Genomic DNA, 17,752 nt, shown 5'->3' on the forward strand with positions numbered 1-17,752 from the left:
ATTGATTTTTTTAAGGTTATGCAAACTTGGCTGTGCTTTGCTTTGTAAATTTCATAGTGTACATCTAGACCACTGTAACTATCCCTATTATAGCGGGAAAGGGCCAAAAAATAAAGTTTTAAAAAGTTCTTACCTTTCCATGATGGCAATGTCTGGAGTCCAAAAAAAATCTTTTTGAATTGTAATTGTTTCAATATTACAATAATCTGCAGGGTCCCACAATTGTCTCCTTGTTTTCCAAAACTGCGAAAGTGTTTTAACTTGTAATGTAACAATATATAATTTGTATACGTTTTAAGTAAAAAATTAACAAAAGAGTTTTAGACCACTTACAGTGAATATTTTTACTTGTGTTGAGATGCTCTGAGCTTTTTCATTCTGTGGATAAAAGCAAATGTGATGAACCACAACTGTTTGACATCTCAGATTCATACTGTAATGACCCATATAAAGAGAGTAAATCATGCTGGACTCATACCACATCTGTGATGGAGGTCACATACAAGTCCACATAAACTTTGGTGACTGTAACTGCAGTTAAGGGTCGCGTGTTATTTAACAAATTGTCTTCCCTCGAGCTGAGCAAATTAAAAAGTCCACGATAAGCTGAGCCAGAATCATCAGTACCGCATGATTCACCACCAGGAGACATCCAACCTGCAAACATAACACTTCACAGCTCAATTATATTCACCAACAGTAAAACCAAGCAGTTTTTATTTTCTGTTAAAAGTTTACTTTTTACATACTTTTGGTCTGCCACACAGAGATGTACACCTTACTACTAGTTTTAAAACTAAACATAATATACATTTCTATTAAAGTATCCTTAAATTTGTGTGGTGCTTTTAACTGAATGTGTTTTATTTGAGAAAATTATTATAAAAACACAATACATAACACAAATGATAAATATATTCATAAAATATACTTACAGACTAATGCAAGAGAAAAGGTTACCCAGTGAAGGTACATGACCAGTAGTTTAATAAAAACCTGTCTGAGATACTTTTGGTGGAGGATGAAGATTCACTTTTTGGTATTATTGTCATTTGCTCATATTTATACACTGTGAGTGACAAACACGCTCCACCTGCTGCTTGCTGTTATCTTTCTTAATATAAATTTAAATTAATAAACAAATTAATAAATTTAAAATATAAACACACATTTGGGGCAATGCATGCTCAGGTTTTATTGTCTTATGTAGATGTTTTGTAGTTTCAGCTGATGATGAAATAATGAGTGGAACAAGCACTGGAGCATAAATAAATATTAAGAAAACTTAACAATAGGCTACAATATGAAGACTTTTGAAATGTTTTGGTAAACAGGCTAATTTATAGGTTTATTAAATAAGACCCGGGGCAGCATATGCCAAGAATGATAAATATTTTAAGATATTTGTATTAATTTGTGTACATACAATAAAAATATAATCCTTTTCCCAGCAAACATGAGACGTCTGCCCGATGTGCGGATCATGTCTTTATTGGGTCGGTTGGTCCAGGCCCTTATCTGTATGTCTGTACAACGTGCAAATCTGGTACAATATCTGGATGTCTGACAATGACCCCTCTTGGACGTCAGGTAGACGTCCAAAAGGGGTTCGGAAAATCAATACAAAAACATTTTATAAAGATTTGGTCTATGAGTTCTGAGTCAAAACACATAAACATCACATGTATTTTTGTAGAAAAAATTTGTTAAGCTGATAAAATAATGTAATCTTTATATATGAATAAGTGTTCAAAAATATAGCACTGCTCATAGATAAAGTTCCACCTTAAATGCTCTCTCTTTCTCTCTTTTTAATTAACAGATTTATATGCTGACGTTTTATTGAAAATGTTTTGTCACCATAATGACGATCAGTGATTCCTTTAGTTGGGTAGTTTGACCCTTTGACCTTTCATTGTAGTGTTTTATCTTTGTAAGAGTGTTTGCTAAAACATGTTATTTATTGCAAAAAATTTGTTATGAACAAAACTATAGCAAAAAGTATTCGCTTTGGTACGATTTTCACAATCATGTGGTAAAACTTCACAACTGTTAGAAGAAAAACTCAAGGCAGATCATCAAATAGTCAGTTTTTTCAAACATTTAATCACATTTTCAATTGACTTAATACAACTCACAAAATTATACATTCACTTTTTCACCACACTTAATCTTTGTGTCATCAAAGAAATACATTTCATTTTAAGTAATTGTTTTTCACAATGCAATGCTCACAATACTTTTGATATGCTTCTCATCTCATTTGCGTAAATACATTTGACCAGCACTAAATCCAACTGATCTTAATGGTTAATCACTGAACCATTTGGTAAAACTATATATTTTCATTTCAGCAATATACGGTATATGGATTTTGAGAACTACAGAAATAAAATGTGTGTTTGTACGAACATATAAATTATGTGTAACCACACATGATACAATACTCTTTCTTGCTAATTGATTTTACATAGTGGTAACCAAAGTTGGTCATTACAGTAGATACAGTTTACTGTAAAAGTGGGGTGGCAATTTATTTCAACATGAAGCAGGACAGACAGCAAGGAATAAGAAGATGTTGTGGACAAGTGATCCGTCAGAGAGGTGGGCATGAGCACAACCAGAGAGGTCAAAGAGGTGGACGAAAATCTACGGCCAAATGATCAAGACAGGCTTGATCCAAATTACTGTAATGTAATGTAATGTGTGAACTAAATGTTATGTACTCATTCAGTTCCATTATAGAAAGTATAGCTATGTTACAATTAAATCTGAAAAATAAAAACTACTGTAATTTGCTCAAATGATTGTAGAAGATGTCTTCATTGATCCTTCACTTGATTACATATAGGATGGATATTTTGGAAATTATAGATTATGTAAGTAATGTAAGTGTAGTGCCTAATGTTAAACTGTGTAATAAAGCAATAAACCCCAAGAGGCAGTGGGTTGCCAGTGCATTTTATGACAGCTAAGGGGCGTTGTTAGGCACGACGCGAAGCGGAGTGCCTAAACCCCCTTAGCTGTTGTAAAATGCACTGGTAACCCAACGCTTCGAGGGGTTTATTGCGTTTATAAAACGGTTACTTCATATGCATAAAGTTAGTGGGATTTTATAAAATAAAACACAAATAAGTTGTAATTATATTAGTATAAATATTACTCTTCCGCCAAACAAAGTAGTTCCTCAGAATCAAGTGTGACTGAAACAGAGCGCAGTTCACAAACAACAGAGACGCAGCAAAGATACAATGAAAATATGATTAAAGACGGTGGTGTTTATTTTATAAATCACCATTCATCTAATTTATACATTAACATTTATATTGTGCTGTTGAAGTGATGATCAAATATGCTTGTAAGCATGCTGAACTCTTTCCCCGTCAGCGTTTTTTTTTAAGTTGCCACCCGGTTTTAGTTTAATGCCTTACAGAAAAATTATCTTCTTTAAATAAACATAAATATAAAATGAAAGAACAGACCATCCGCTTTCAAACAACAACAACAACAAAAAGTTTCATCCTACCTTAATTTGTTCTCTTATCAGTTATCACCTCTCAAATTTTCAGCTTAAAGCGGAGATAATTCCATTTTTGTGAAGAACTTTAGTAAGAAATCAGACATGAACAGTACTACACGGTGTTTTCAGTGAATGCGTCAGTGTTTAAGTTGGGAAAGATCGCCACCCAGTGGATAATAGCGGGCGTATGAACTTCAGTTATAAACTCCTCAGACAACGTTTTCTCTTTATTGACGAGATGACTCAACAGTATTTATTGACATTTATTTGGATATCGCCATTAATTGTGCAATTGTAGACAAATTAAAAATATGATTAAAGACTTTTGTGTTTATTCTCATAAATCAGTACGCAGTAACAGTGGCGCAGTGATACTTATGTAATGTGGTCTGAACCGTGAGGTTACCGGTGTATTTTATCACGGCTTAGAACGCGTTTCAACCAATCAGAATGAAGAACCAGAACTGCCCGTTTTATAATATGTATTTTATAGTACTGTAGCATATTAATTTCAGCACTTTTAAGGCTGATTTGAAACATGTATCTTGCATTGTTTGCTGTAGGATGAACTGATTGTTAAAAGTATTAAACTGAAAGAAGATCACACCGTTGTGTTTCGGTGATTAAACCAAATGTTCTCATTACATATTACAATAATCTTATATTTGAAACAATGATTATGTGGACTGAAAACATGTGCAACTTACTGAAATCATTACATCAAGTTTTGAAAGAATGACTAGCTGCGTTACAAGTGTGATCAGTTTGGATTTTTGTACTAAGAGTTTTGAAAATGCACACCTTACTTGTGAAAATAGTACCAAAGTGAATAAAAAAAACTGTAATACCACATATGTAATGTCAATAAATTAATTTTGTCAACCGTGTAGTTTTGCTTCAATTTCTCAGTTAATTTGAGGTGTCACGTCAAACTTATTTTTTAGGTTCTTACCGCCACTGAGAAACACTTATATAGAATTAAAAGTCTGCTTTTGTGTGTCACATATGCAGACATCAAGAATGACCCTATATATCACAACAGTGGTGACACTCTCTGGACTCATTAGTTTTTATAATACGCTAGTGCATTGCACTGCAACATTGAGAAAACTCACCATCGTTGTGATTCATGAGCTGATTCTTGATGTCTGCATCTGTGTCATAAAGTCTGGACCTTACATGTTTGACTACAGCCATGAGGGTGTTTTTCCTGCTACAATAGGCAGCGTTATGCACATTGATTGAAGCTCCATAACAAAATTTTTAATGTTGTATGTTTTGTTAGTTAAAGTTATATTATATCCCCACTTCTGACCATCAACGTTGCTAATGAACACTTTTCAGTGATGTTGTGAGACACAAGTAAGTTGTGATGATAACAAATGTTGTGTGCAATAATAACTTGTTTTAACAAACACCATCACCAAGGACAAAAACCATAGTATAAAACCAAAGAGTCAAACTACCCAACTAAAGGAAACACTGAAATTATTAAGTTAATTTCCTTCTTACAAATTTAAGTAGATTTTACATTATAAAATTAAGTTGGATTTCCTCAATAATGTGTTTATTTAGAATTACTTATATTACTTTCGTTTTGTGTTATTTTTATTTTTTTAAATAGAATTTACTCTTTTGTTTTGTTAAATTTACTAATGCACATAATCATTTTTACAGTGTATATGTTGAAAGTAAAAAAATTCTTTGCTGCCCTAAATTTTTGTTCAACTTACTATTATTTATCTTCATTAGAGATGAGTTTTTACAACTTATAAAATGAATTTGATATTTCCTCTATATTTGATAAGTCATGACAACTTATTTAAAGTTATTTATTAGTCAAGACAAATAATAGTAAGTTAAAATGACTGATTAAACAAAAAAATTAAGGCAGAAAATTATTTTTACAGTGTAATCTACCATCAATAAAATCCATATTTGATGTAATATCACGTGGGAGTCTGTGCTGTACAGGTGTTGTGTGTGCTCAGCTAGGACATTATTATAAAGAGATTATTCAGTCGCCAACATGATCATGTGGCTGTGGTTTTCTTCATCTGTGTATTTCCGTGAGAACACTTAATTGCTCTCTCTGTGCCAGTGGCATTTCTAGTAAATGTGGTTATGAGCACCTGGGTAGATTACATTCGAATAATAGAGACAGATAAACATATGCATGCACAAGGACTTCTCATAATGACTTATGTACTGTACAAACTGTTTTTCTTCGCCCCAACTGAAAAACCTAACCCTCACAGAAAGCTTTCGCAATTTTTTACGCAATTGTTTTTCCTTTTTTAAACCATTGTCGTTTAGGATTGGGGTTAGATTTGTGGTTTTCCTCTGATTTTTTTCAGCTGTTTTCGCGCGAGGATAAAGTTGGGTTTGGCATAAATGTGGGTGTCACTTTAAGCATTGGTTTATTTGTCAGGATTTTAAACTGTTTTCTCTTGTGGTTGGGTTTGGAGTTGGGTTAGGGTGAGGATGTAATTTTCTGTAACAGGAAATTGTTCTAACCCTAATCCCAAGCAGCAATGGTAGGAAAAACAATTGAGTAACCAATATGTGAAACTGGCATGAAAAAGAAAGTCGTGCTACAGACATGTGGAAACACGTCACTTAAACGCTCAAAACATTTCGAGCTGAATTCAAATACAGTCACATTCCTATCTTACCATATCTGCGCTACTCACCTGACCAACTGTGAGCTCAAACTGCTAGAAGCCAATATTATGAAGCAGACTCGGAGCCTGCAGCTACAGACCCCACCCAGAGACCCACATTCTCAGAGCCCTCGTTTTTCGAGACAGCTTGACAAGAAACGTGAGTATCGTCAATTTAATTAAGCGAATCATACTCTTTCGAATAGTTTTTTTAATCAAACTACTTTAGCCCATCGATACAATAGTACATTAAATATTTGTAAAGATAGATTGTAACAAAATTTGAGCAGATAATGTATGTTTTTCGCCTATTTTCCCCCAAAAATATTTATAGCTAGATACGTTAGCTTTTAACCTTAGACTTTTTGTAGACAAGCCATTGTAAAAATTCGATTACAATTAGTTGACATTAAAGTAGACCAATTAAATACATTAAGGGGCGGTTTCCCGGACAGGGATTAACTAAAATAAATATAAGAGCTGCCCAAACTGAAAACAACTTGCACTGACATGTCTTAAAATACATCAGTGGCTATTGCTTGGCCTCAAAATGTAAACAAGTAGACTAATGTTTTTAATAAGGCATGTTTGATCAAACTAGTTATATTTTCTAATTAAACTAAGGCCTACCCTGCTGAAAAAACCAGCATACCAGCAAGACCAGCATATGTTGTGTTTTGGTGCTGCTATGCTGGTGACCACCTGCTAAAGCAGCATAGACCAGCATAATTCCCATGCTGGTCCATGCTGGTTTGAAGCTGTTTTTTTAAGCAGGGTACACTCTAAAAAACAAACGGTGCTATATAGCACCAAAACAGTTGCTTTGGATCGTAACGATAGAAGAACCATTTTTAGTGCCATATAGCACCGGTGAAGAACCAGTGAAGCACCAGTGAAGCACCAGTGAAGCACCTGTGTAGAACCATATAGTGCTATGTAGAACCATATGTGGTGCTATATGGCCCCTATATGGTTCTACACTGGTGCTTCACTGGTGCTTCACTGGTGCTTCACTGGTTCTTCACCGGTGCTATATGGCACTAAAATGGTTCTTCTATCGTTACGATCCAAAGCAATTGTTTTGGTGCTATATAGCACCGTTTGTTTTTTTAGAGTGTAGTGACTAGTAATCCTGTCTTAAACTAATCCCTGTTCGGGAAACCACCCCAAAGTGTGTTAATATCAAAGAATGTCATCATTAATTGTTTAATCAGATTTACCGTTTGATATTTTTTTAATTACCTTTTCTCCTAAAACTATAAATTTATTTAATTAGTGCAGGAGTAATTATTTTATTTTATATAATTTATGTAGACCACTTAAATGAGTTCTTAAAAAGTAAGTATTAAAATGAATCAATATCAATTTAACTGTGATATAAATTTGTTGCCAGCTATTTACAACTCATACAATTGACTAATGATCAAATTTACTATGCCTACACTATTTATTAACCAGCCCATGGTATTAACATGTCAGCTAGAATGTGTCATTTGACCTTTTGTTTGGGTTCCTGGGGTGGTCTTAAAATTTGAATTTGAGTTTGACTCTTTCTCTCTTTTTTAAAGGTGGATATACAATTCAAAGGGGGAATTCACTTTCAGAAATTCCAAAATTTCACAAATGCTGCAGTGATTTTGATTACCATCAAAGTGGTTCCCCTTAAAGCCATGTGTGCCATGGACAGTAAGCAGCAGTGTGCTATTCTTTTTCAATACCTCAAAGCTCTGCTTTATAAATCTAAAATTCAACTGAACTTCAAGAATGAAGTGGAGTTTATTTGTAGTTTTCTTTATCTGAAGTAGGCCCAAACATGTTTGTCAATTGGATTGTTTCTATTGTTGTCATATATGCAATGTTTTTATATTAATTAATTGATGTATTATTCATGGCCTATAATGCAGGCATTATCCTGGCAGGAAGCTGAGGAGGTGTTCCTCCGTGACCCTTCTTATCACTCTAGGTATGCTTGTAATTTGCATTTGCAAAAAAATGGTATTTGTTATTACACAATATTTTTGACAATGGCATTCATCTTTTATTGTAGTGAAGTCAAGGAATTGTTCAATAAAGTACAGCATTGTTTATTATTGTTTATTATTGGTGTTTTGTCTATTCTTATTTAAGTTTTGCTTCACATTCAAAATATCAAAAAACAGGTTTTGTAATGTTAGCGTGATATAATGTTAATAAGACCATTATATAATATCACATAATATTTTTCTGAATATAGTTTAATAGTTCTTTCAATTACACCCACGCTCAAAAAATACTGCAGACAACTGGGTAATTTGTTAGTCGGAGAAAACAGAGAGTTTTTTGGCACATGCATTAGGCAGGGAACTCAAATATTTATTTGGATAACTTTAAATAAAACGAGACCGTAATATTGCATCCTATTGTTTTCAACGCCATTTGGATAAGGGTGTTATGCGATCTTCCAAACAGCAGGGGGCGCTGTCTCGAAAAACGAGGGGTCTAAGAATGCGGGTCTCTGGGCGGGGGTCTGTAGCTGCAGGCTCCGAGTCTGCAGCTTCATACTACTCCTAGAAGCGGGCAGAAGGCTCTATATCTAACACCAGTGCTGTGATTGTCTGAAACGCTCAGGGCACAGGGAGTGCCTTCCAGGCAGCGATGCCTTAAAGACTTCATTGAGAGCTTAAAACAGTGTGTTTTTCTTTGAAAACATACATTCCTAAGCATATTATCTTAATTTTTACTCCACTACATTTCATAATTTCAAATTTTTGGTTATATTTAATCTTTAAGTACATTAAAAATCTAGTTTTTTTACTTTTACTTAAGTAAAAAGTACTTTCGTACTTTTACTCCAGAAAAGTAAAATTTTAATATACAATATAAAAGGAATACACAGTATGATTCTATGCCTTAGAATGTACTTGTTCGGAGTTCGACTTTTTTTGAAAGCCTGCTGTGTGCAAGAAGTGTGCAACACTTTTATACAATGTCTTTTGCTTAACCCACTATTCTACAGTGCAACAGTTACTGTGAAAGATACATATACAAGTGTAATCTTCATCATACCTAACATTATTAACATGTTTGGAGGCATAAATGGCATAGCATGTTTGGAAATAATGACAGCAGAGAAATATTTTCTACATTATACAATGATAGCAATTTTAGGTAACACTTTATTTTACGACCCGCAAAGTACCGCGTAATTAAACCGAATTTACAGCGAACCTATTTGTAACAACAGGGTACCTCTACAGTACGTACTTGTAGGTATAAGGGAATAATATTTTAAGTTAAGGGGGTAAGAATATGGAGAATTATAAATTATTTATACTTTAAGTATTTTATAACTACAGGGTACCTATTGTAATATTACGTGGTATGTATGACTTAGTCAAGTCTATGGATAAATTATGTTTTATTTTTTTATTTTATAGAATTTTCATATTGACTACTGAATGTTGTATACAGTCGATGTCTACGAGCCACATCGACAAATAAATATAACAGCACATCACTTTTATTTTAGTAGCCTATATTACTTGCTTTTAATAACAAAAGTCCAGCTGGTTTAATGTGGTTATCTTTTTTTTTAAGGCAAGTACAATTAAAATAGCAAGTTATTCCCTATTTACCAGGAAACTCTCACATTTGCGGACATATCTGAAGTGCTTTGCAATTTATTTACTTTTTTCAAATGACACAATAATGACCACAAAGCAGCACGCTATTTGTTTATTTTTTATAGGTGTTATTATCATTGGTAGAATAAAACTTTGCAACATGTGTAAACACAAGTATTTTAGCCAAATATAATTTATGCAATGGCAAACCAGAATGAAAGAACAGCAGATATCAGCTCCCGCTAAAGCAAAAGACGACTACATGCGTAGGCTACTGCCCAGGTGTAAAGCGCGCGGCCGTCTGCAGGAGGTTTGCTGGAACGCGATCCTGAGGTGAAATTTCTTTAAGAGGTTTAAAAACGTTCTACCTGTGGAGTACGGCTGCGAGTGATGTAAGCAGGATCCGCATGCTGCATAAGGTAACTGGTTTTGTTAATACATGACTATCGCATTTCAAACAATGTTTTTTCAAGAAAGTTGCCAGCTAACGCAGCAGGTTAGCTAGCACATACGTTAGCCTAAAGTTATTAACAGGCTCAGAAAACTCTGTTTCTGTCAAGGCACAGTGAAGAAATATTTACTTAAGGCTTTCATTTATGTTTTTTATATGTAATGCAGAACAGCATTTGTGAGACGAAATCAACTCAACATCCGAGTGGACAAGAACACCAACAGAGGAAGTCAAGCCGCAAAAACAACGAAAAATTGTCATGACTTTTTATTTGAAATAAAAGTTATGTGATAATAAACATTAAGTGTTGGCTTAATTATAGTGTTTTAAAGGTGTTTTGAAATAAGTTGTTTTAAAATAAAAATAACAATATTATGTATGTTTATGGTATTTACCCTATAACATTTATAACAAGAGGTGAACAAAGCACCACTTTAGTTTACAGCCCGCAAATATGAGAGTTACCTGGTACATACACAGTACAAGCGGGGAATAAGCCCCACTTTAATTTACAGCCCGCAAATATAAGAGTTACCTGGTAACTCCTGTATACATATACAGATCAAAGAGGTACAAGTTGCTATTATTTTTATTGTGTGTTATATTTGCCGACGTGGCTTGTAGACATCAACTGTAGGCTATACAAAACACTTCATCAGGTAAGTAGCCTATATGAAAAAAAAGACATATTTAACACGGTCTCACACCCATGGCGTCAATATTTGACGACACTTGACCATGCGTCAATATGTTGACGCGGAGGGTATACCTTTCGCGTAATTTTTTGACGAACTGGGGACCTCAACACCACCAGGTACGCGAAATTAAACAGTTGTCGCCTGGCATTGGGGTTAGGGAAAAGGTTTGGGTAGGGATGTCATTATGTAAATCTAACCCTAAACCGACGCGAAAATGGTAGAAAATGGTAAGAAAATAGGAAAGAGAATGCAACGGACTTAATAGTATTGAAGTCCCCAGTTCGTCAAAAAATGACGCGAAAGGTATAGGCTACCCTCCGCGTCAACATATTGACGCATGGTCAAGTGTCGTCAAATATTGACGCCATGGGGTGAGACACATAGACCATATTACCCATAGACCTAAGTCATACATACCACGTAATATTACAATAGGTACCCTGTATGAAATACTTAGAGAATAATTTTCCATATATTCTTACCCCCTTATTACCCCAAACTTAACATATTGTTCCTTTATACCTACAAGTACGTACTGTAGAGGTACTCTGTTGTTACAAATAGGTACGCTGTAAATTCGGTTTAATTACGCGGTACTTTGCGGGTCGTAAAATAAAGTGTTACCCAATTTTATCATTTTATGACTGCTATACTAAATAATTTCAGTCATAGTTACTGCTAACTGTTATGCAAGTTTGTGTCCTAGAGTTAAATATTAGTAAACTAAATATTAAATTCATTTGAAAATACAGAACAGTATAACACATACATGTGTTGATTTTCTCAGCAACAATGCAATTCTATAGACTTGACAGAGGTTTTCCTGAGACTTTTCCTCTAATGTTTGAGACCTGACAGGGTAAGGATGTAGTTTGTCTATCCTCCCTTAAACTCATCATCTCTCCTTTCTTCTTCCCTTCGTCTGTTTTGCACAAAACATTTCTGATGTACATCTACAAAAGCCAATAATGATCGAGTAATTAAAAAGATTATCATTATTATTAGAAACGTACTTTAGTCTCGTCATGTTTTCATAAGCAAACTCACTCGCGTGACGTCACCTTTTGAATGCGGTTGTGCGTGGATGAACGCAAAGACGCGCGTGGACATGGATATGTGCGTGCACGCGACAATGCGACGGCTTCGTCGCTTTTACAAGCGTAAATTGGGTAACTACATTGCACATAGACCCGTTTTTGCCGCGATTGTCTTTGCAAAGGATTGCACTAGTTAACTGCCCCAGTAAAAGGGGTCTAGCGAAGCCCCTGGTCTTAGGGCAACAAACACACTATCAGAAGTCGCTCGTTTTTTGTGCCCCACAAAGACGGGTCACTTATATTTCCACAGGTTGTGTTGAGCTCTTGGCACTAACCTCTGGGACCGTGTCGCATGTAGCACTGCTTGCTTCAGATGGTGGCGAGAGACTCTCCGGCGGCTCGGGCTCGCAAGCGGGACTGGTGGTCTCACAATCAGCCTCATTGCTAACATTAGCAACAGGTGCCTTCTCTAACGAGCAACTAGCAACCTTTTTAAAAAAGCTGTCGATAGAAGGCACACTTTGTAAAAGAGCTGCTCCTCTCGCTTCTTTCTCCTTTTTGTGGCAGGAATGCGTCGATCCATTATTTTTTCTGGTTTTGCGGTCTAATTGTAATTTGCCTTGCTACCTACCTCACAAAACAGGCGAAATCTGAACGACCTAATTTTTCACATGCTTGCAGAAAATGGCTTACTCAAATTCAGTTACTGGACAATAACTTTGTTAGAAAACCATTCTCACACTGTAAAAAATAATATGCTGAATTTACTAAAAAATATAGTGCATCATTTTTGCGTCCCTCTTTTTAAGCAAGTTTCACATGGAATTTTAAGCAATTTTAGCTACATTTTTTTAGTTTGCAATGCTTAAATATATTGGTTGGTATCACATGGAATTTTAAGCAATTTTAGCTAAAAAAATTTAGTCTGTAGAGCTTAAATTTATTGGTTGGTCAGACACAATATTTTAAGGCATTTTACCACTGTATTTTAAAGGGGACATATTATGAAAATCTGACTTTTTCCATGTTTAAGTGCTATAATTGTGTCCCCAGTGCTTCTATCAACCTAGAAAATGTTAAAAAGATCAAACCAATAACTTAGTTTTGGTAAACCATTTTCTGCAAGCATGTGAAAAAATAGGTCATTGTAATTTGGCCCTTATTGTGATGTCAGAATAAGGTAATACCGCCCCCTTTATCTGCACTATCCAACCACAGCACAACCATTTAGTATGGAGAGAAAGAGAGAGATAAAATATTTCACAGCACAATTGAGTTTCAATTGCAACAAACTACCATCATTGTGATCAGTGGTTGCACTTCATCCGCTCATTAGCATTTTAAATGACACACCCAAAACGGCACACTTTTGCTCAGACCTATTTTAGACTTAGTTTACATCTTAAAAAAAATCTCATAATATGTCCCCTTTAAGTTATTTCTACCATTAAAGTCTTGTACCATTACAACTTAAAATACCACAGTACTGATCACTTCATCTAATTTATAATACATTAACTATAAGAAAAGACACAAGACAATAATAATAAAAGTTTTTTTATTTGTAGAACTTTTTTAAATACTATCTATTGTTTTAAACAGTTTTGATTAAGTTAAAAAAAATCATAGAAACAAGGCTGTAAAAAATAAAACACTGGATTTACTTAAAAATCTGATGCATTATTTTTGCATCCCTTTTTGAAGGAATTTTTACATTAAAATTTAAGGAATTGCATAAATTGCTTAACATTCCATGTGAAACTTCATTTAAAAAAATGGATGCAAACATTATGCACTATATTTTTAAGTTAATACAGCCTTTTTAGCGCATGTTATGTTGCTATAAGGCATAAAAATTCATTTAAAAAAATAAACAAGACATTTCATAACAATAACATGAATCAGCATGTAATATCTATTGTTGTATGCCGTGTTATGTTGCTAAGAGGGCTAGACATTCATTTGAAAATAAATAAACAACAAGTAAATGTTGTAACAATAACATTAATTAACATGCTACTAAACTTGTGTTGTACACGTGTGTCTGAGTGTGGTGTGTTTAGAAGTTTAACTCAACAGTTTATTTTTTTAATGTTAAAATCTTCTGAGACAGCTGTGCACTAAGTGCAGCAGTATTTTTTTTTTTTTTTTTTTTGAAAGAATTCAAAGGTGTACCTAAAGTCCTAAGATCAAGACAATATATTAGGCCAAACAAGGAAATGCATGCTTTGGTGAGACTGGACAATCCTGACAGAAGCTGGGGCCTCATTTATAAAGCGTTTTTACGCACAGATTTGATCTAAGACCGTGCGTACGCTCAAATCCACTCAAATGCTCAGATTTATAAAACTTGTCTTTGACGTGGAAGTACTTACCTCCACGTCAGGTTCCGACTTGACGTACGCACGTTTCCTTGTGGCAATATTGCAGTACTGCAGGTAGGCATATTCGAAACTTTTTGTTTTGTACCTTTTGTGGGCAACATGCAGAAACATTTTTTCATTTGTTTTGGAGTTGTCCTTATTCAAAAAAGAACAAAAAAGAAAAAAAAATGGTTAGATTTGTGCTCTTTTGTTAGAATTCATATATTTTTCTTAAGACTTTGGAAAATATTTAATTAGTTTTTTTCTCTTATGATATCTTATTACATAAGAAATATTATTTGATTAATGTGTTACTTTTGTTTGCAACGTTTATTATAAATAAATGTAAATATGGTGATTATAAACCATTATTCCGTATTTTTCTATTAGAAGTTAAGCAATAGGCTACCTAAAATCTATTAATAATCTGATAAACAAGAAAGCTGCTAAATGTATTAATGTATGTCAGCATTTCCATGTTTTAATTTAATTATTACTCTTTCATCCCCTGGCTAATGTAAAAAAAGTGTTGAATATGTTTGATAAAAAATAAATAAATATTCGAAACTTTTACAGCATCAACATCATCTGTATTAGAGCTTAGATCGGGCACAAAAAACCATAACCGAAGCCCCTGCACGTTGTGTCCGAGCCCAGCCCGACCGACACATTACACTGAAAAAACTAATACGCTGGATTTACTAAAAAATAATAATATTTAGTGCACAATCTTTGCACCCACTTTTTAAAGTAAGTTTTACATGGAATTTTAAGCAGTTTAAGCATTTGCAATTTTTAAAGTAAGCTTTACATGGAGTTTTAAGCAGTTTAGGCTAAAAAAAAAATTAAGCAATTGCTTAAAATTACATGTGAAACTTGCTTAAAAAGAGGGACGCAAAAATGATGCACTATATTTTTTAGTAAATCGAGCTAATTATTTTTAACACTGTAAAATGATTTTAATTCTCAGCAAATATAGCTTAAAAATACAAGCAGATTTTACTAATAATTTTAAGTAAAAATTGATTCCTGTCCTTAGCAAATATAGCTAAAATAAATGTGAAGATTTTGCTCATTAATTTGAGTTTTGCACATTACTTGAATTATGGCTATAATCATTACTAAATATACTGAGCTTTTGGTTTACTTATAAAAATTGTTAACACTATAAGCAATTTTGAGCAAAGTCAAGAGTCACGTGACGCAGATCGGGAGCCTGCGCAGCAGCCATTTTAAACGGTGGTGTTACTGTTAAGACCTCTTCAGGAATTAAGGTTAGTGAAATTACATTCTACATTTAAATGTAACGTGTCATAAAGTCCGTTCATGGAAGGGAACTTCGTTGCCTTTATAGTTTGTTTCCGACGGACCATTAAACAGTTGCCACTGACCTGAGAGCTGTGACAGACAGCTGAGCTCTCTGATATCGTTCATGTTGTGCGTTCATGTGAAATATGTGAGTAATCACGCATATTGTTACGTCTTTAGCACCTTCTGCCTGCTATTGTGAATGTTTGATGTTATGCCAGTGTTTTGTATGCAAATGACGATCGCGACGCGATCGCAGTAATCTGATATGTATATTAGCCATGTTAGCATTGTACACGTTGATGCTCACGTGCAACCATGTGCTTCGCACTACATTTAATAACTATTTGAGTTCATGTTATATACTATTCATTTACTTAACTAAACTAATAGTTATGTGTAATGTTTACATGGCTGTTTTAATCACATAACTGAAACTTAACTACTGAAGTGAATGTATACAGATTTATTCATTTATTTGTTTATTTTACAAACCACAACGTAATTCATCATTACTCTCCATAATACTACCAATGTAACGTATATGGCTATCATTGCTTGGCTGCTTAATTATAATAAATAGGTTAGAAGTTTGAGGAATTACTTCTCCATTGACTGATTCTCTAACAGGAATCTTTGTCCTTATTTATCCGCTATGAGAACAGCAAATTAAACTAGATGTGGGAAGGCTTCCGCACATTACATGAAATAAGTACATATTTCTTTTATAAAATGACGTTTAATGCAGATTTCTTGTGTTTGAAATAGATGGTCACTATTATAATAATTGAAATAGGAAAGAGAAAGTATTGTTTTTTTACAGGATTGATTACCGTATCATGGTTAAACTATGGTTGTTATGGTGAGACAGTGGCAACATTGAGGTTGCAGTGCTTTCCTTCAAAATAACTATGCAGCTAATCAAAAAACATATTTACTGCATGTTTAGAAAAGCAATAAAATAAATAAGCAGCATTAATTTCAGGCTTTTAGTGCAACCCCAATGTTATATGTGTATCTTATAAATCAGATTTAATTTTTATGTAACTTTAATCTCTTTAATTTTTCACCAGAGGGGTCGCACCAGATGACACTCCATTTCAGGCTGAAATAGTTCTGGAATGGTGTTCAGGTTCTGTGAGGATTGTCCAGTCTCACCAAAGCGTGCATTTCCTTGTTTGGCCGAATATATTGTCTTGATCTTAAGACTTGGGTACACTTTTAAATTCTTTAAAAAATACTGCTGCACTTAGACAGTGCAAAACTGTCTCAGAAGATTTTAACATAAAAAAATAAACTGAGTGTTGAATTAATTTTCTAAACACATTCATACACCACACTCAGACACACGTGTACAACACAAATTTAGTAGCATGTTAATTAATGTTATTGTTACAACATTTACTTGTTGTTTACTTATTTTCAAATGAATGTCTTGCCCTGTTAGCAACATACGGCATACAACAATAGACATTACATGCTGATTCATGTTATTGTTATGAAATGTCTTGTTTAATTTTTTATGAATTTTTATGCCTTGTAGCAACATATTATGCACTATATTTTTAAGTTAATCCAGCCTTTTTTAGTGGATGTTGTTTGCATCCACTTTTTAAATGAAGTTTCACATGGAATGTTAAGCAATTTATGCAATTGCTTAAAATTTAATGTAAAACTTCCTTTAAAAAAGGGATGCAAAATTAATTCACCAGATTTTTAAGTAAATCCAGTGTTTTATTTTTTACAGCCTTGTTTCTATGATTTTTTTTAACTTAATCAAAAATGTTCAAAACAATAGATGTTGTATTTAAAAAAGTTCTACAAATAAAAAAACTTTTATTTTTATTGTCCTGTGTCTTCTTATAGTTAATGTATTATAAATTAGATGTAAATGATAAGTTGTAATGGTATAAACAAGACTTTAATGGTAGACATAACTTAAAATACAGTGGTAAAATGCCTTAAAATATTTTGTCTCACCAACCAATAAATTAAAGCTCTACAGACTAAATTTTTTAGCTAAAATTGCTTTAAATTCCATGTGATACCAACCAATAAATTTAAGCATTGCAAACTAAAAAATTGTAGCTAAAATTGCTTAAATATCCAT

At 33.7% G+C, this 17,752-nt stretch overlaps 2 long non-coding RNA genes across 2 annotated transcripts; one reads left to right on the forward strand and one right to left on the reverse strand.

The window, feature by feature from the left end:
- Window positions 1-133: 133 nt before the first annotated feature.
- On the reverse strand, window positions 134-1,101 carry LOC129432375 (uncharacterized). The gene is made up of 4 exons (XR_012359043.1): window positions 936-1,101; window positions 479-657; window positions 334-378; window positions 134-243 (listed from the first exon to the last, which is right to left on the reverse strand). It is a non-coding gene; the product is annotated as an uncharacterized lncRNA (long non-coding RNA).
- Window positions 1,102-15,621: 14,520 nt separating this feature from the next.
- Window positions 15,622-17,202, forward strand: LOC129444251 (uncharacterized). Its single transcript, XR_012358980.1, has 2 exons — window positions 15,622-15,790; window positions 16,716-17,202. It is a non-coding gene; the product is annotated as an uncharacterized lncRNA (long non-coding RNA).
- Window positions 17,203-17,752: the final 550 nt, after the last annotated feature.

Source organism: Misgurnus anguillicaudatus, chromosome 19 (genome assembly GCF_027580225.2).
Source record: "Misgurnus anguillicaudatus chromosome 19, ASM2758022v2, whole genome shotgun sequence".
Taxonomy (NCBI): domain Eukaryota; kingdom Metazoa; phylum Chordata; class Actinopteri; order Cypriniformes; family Cobitidae; genus Misgurnus; species Misgurnus anguillicaudatus.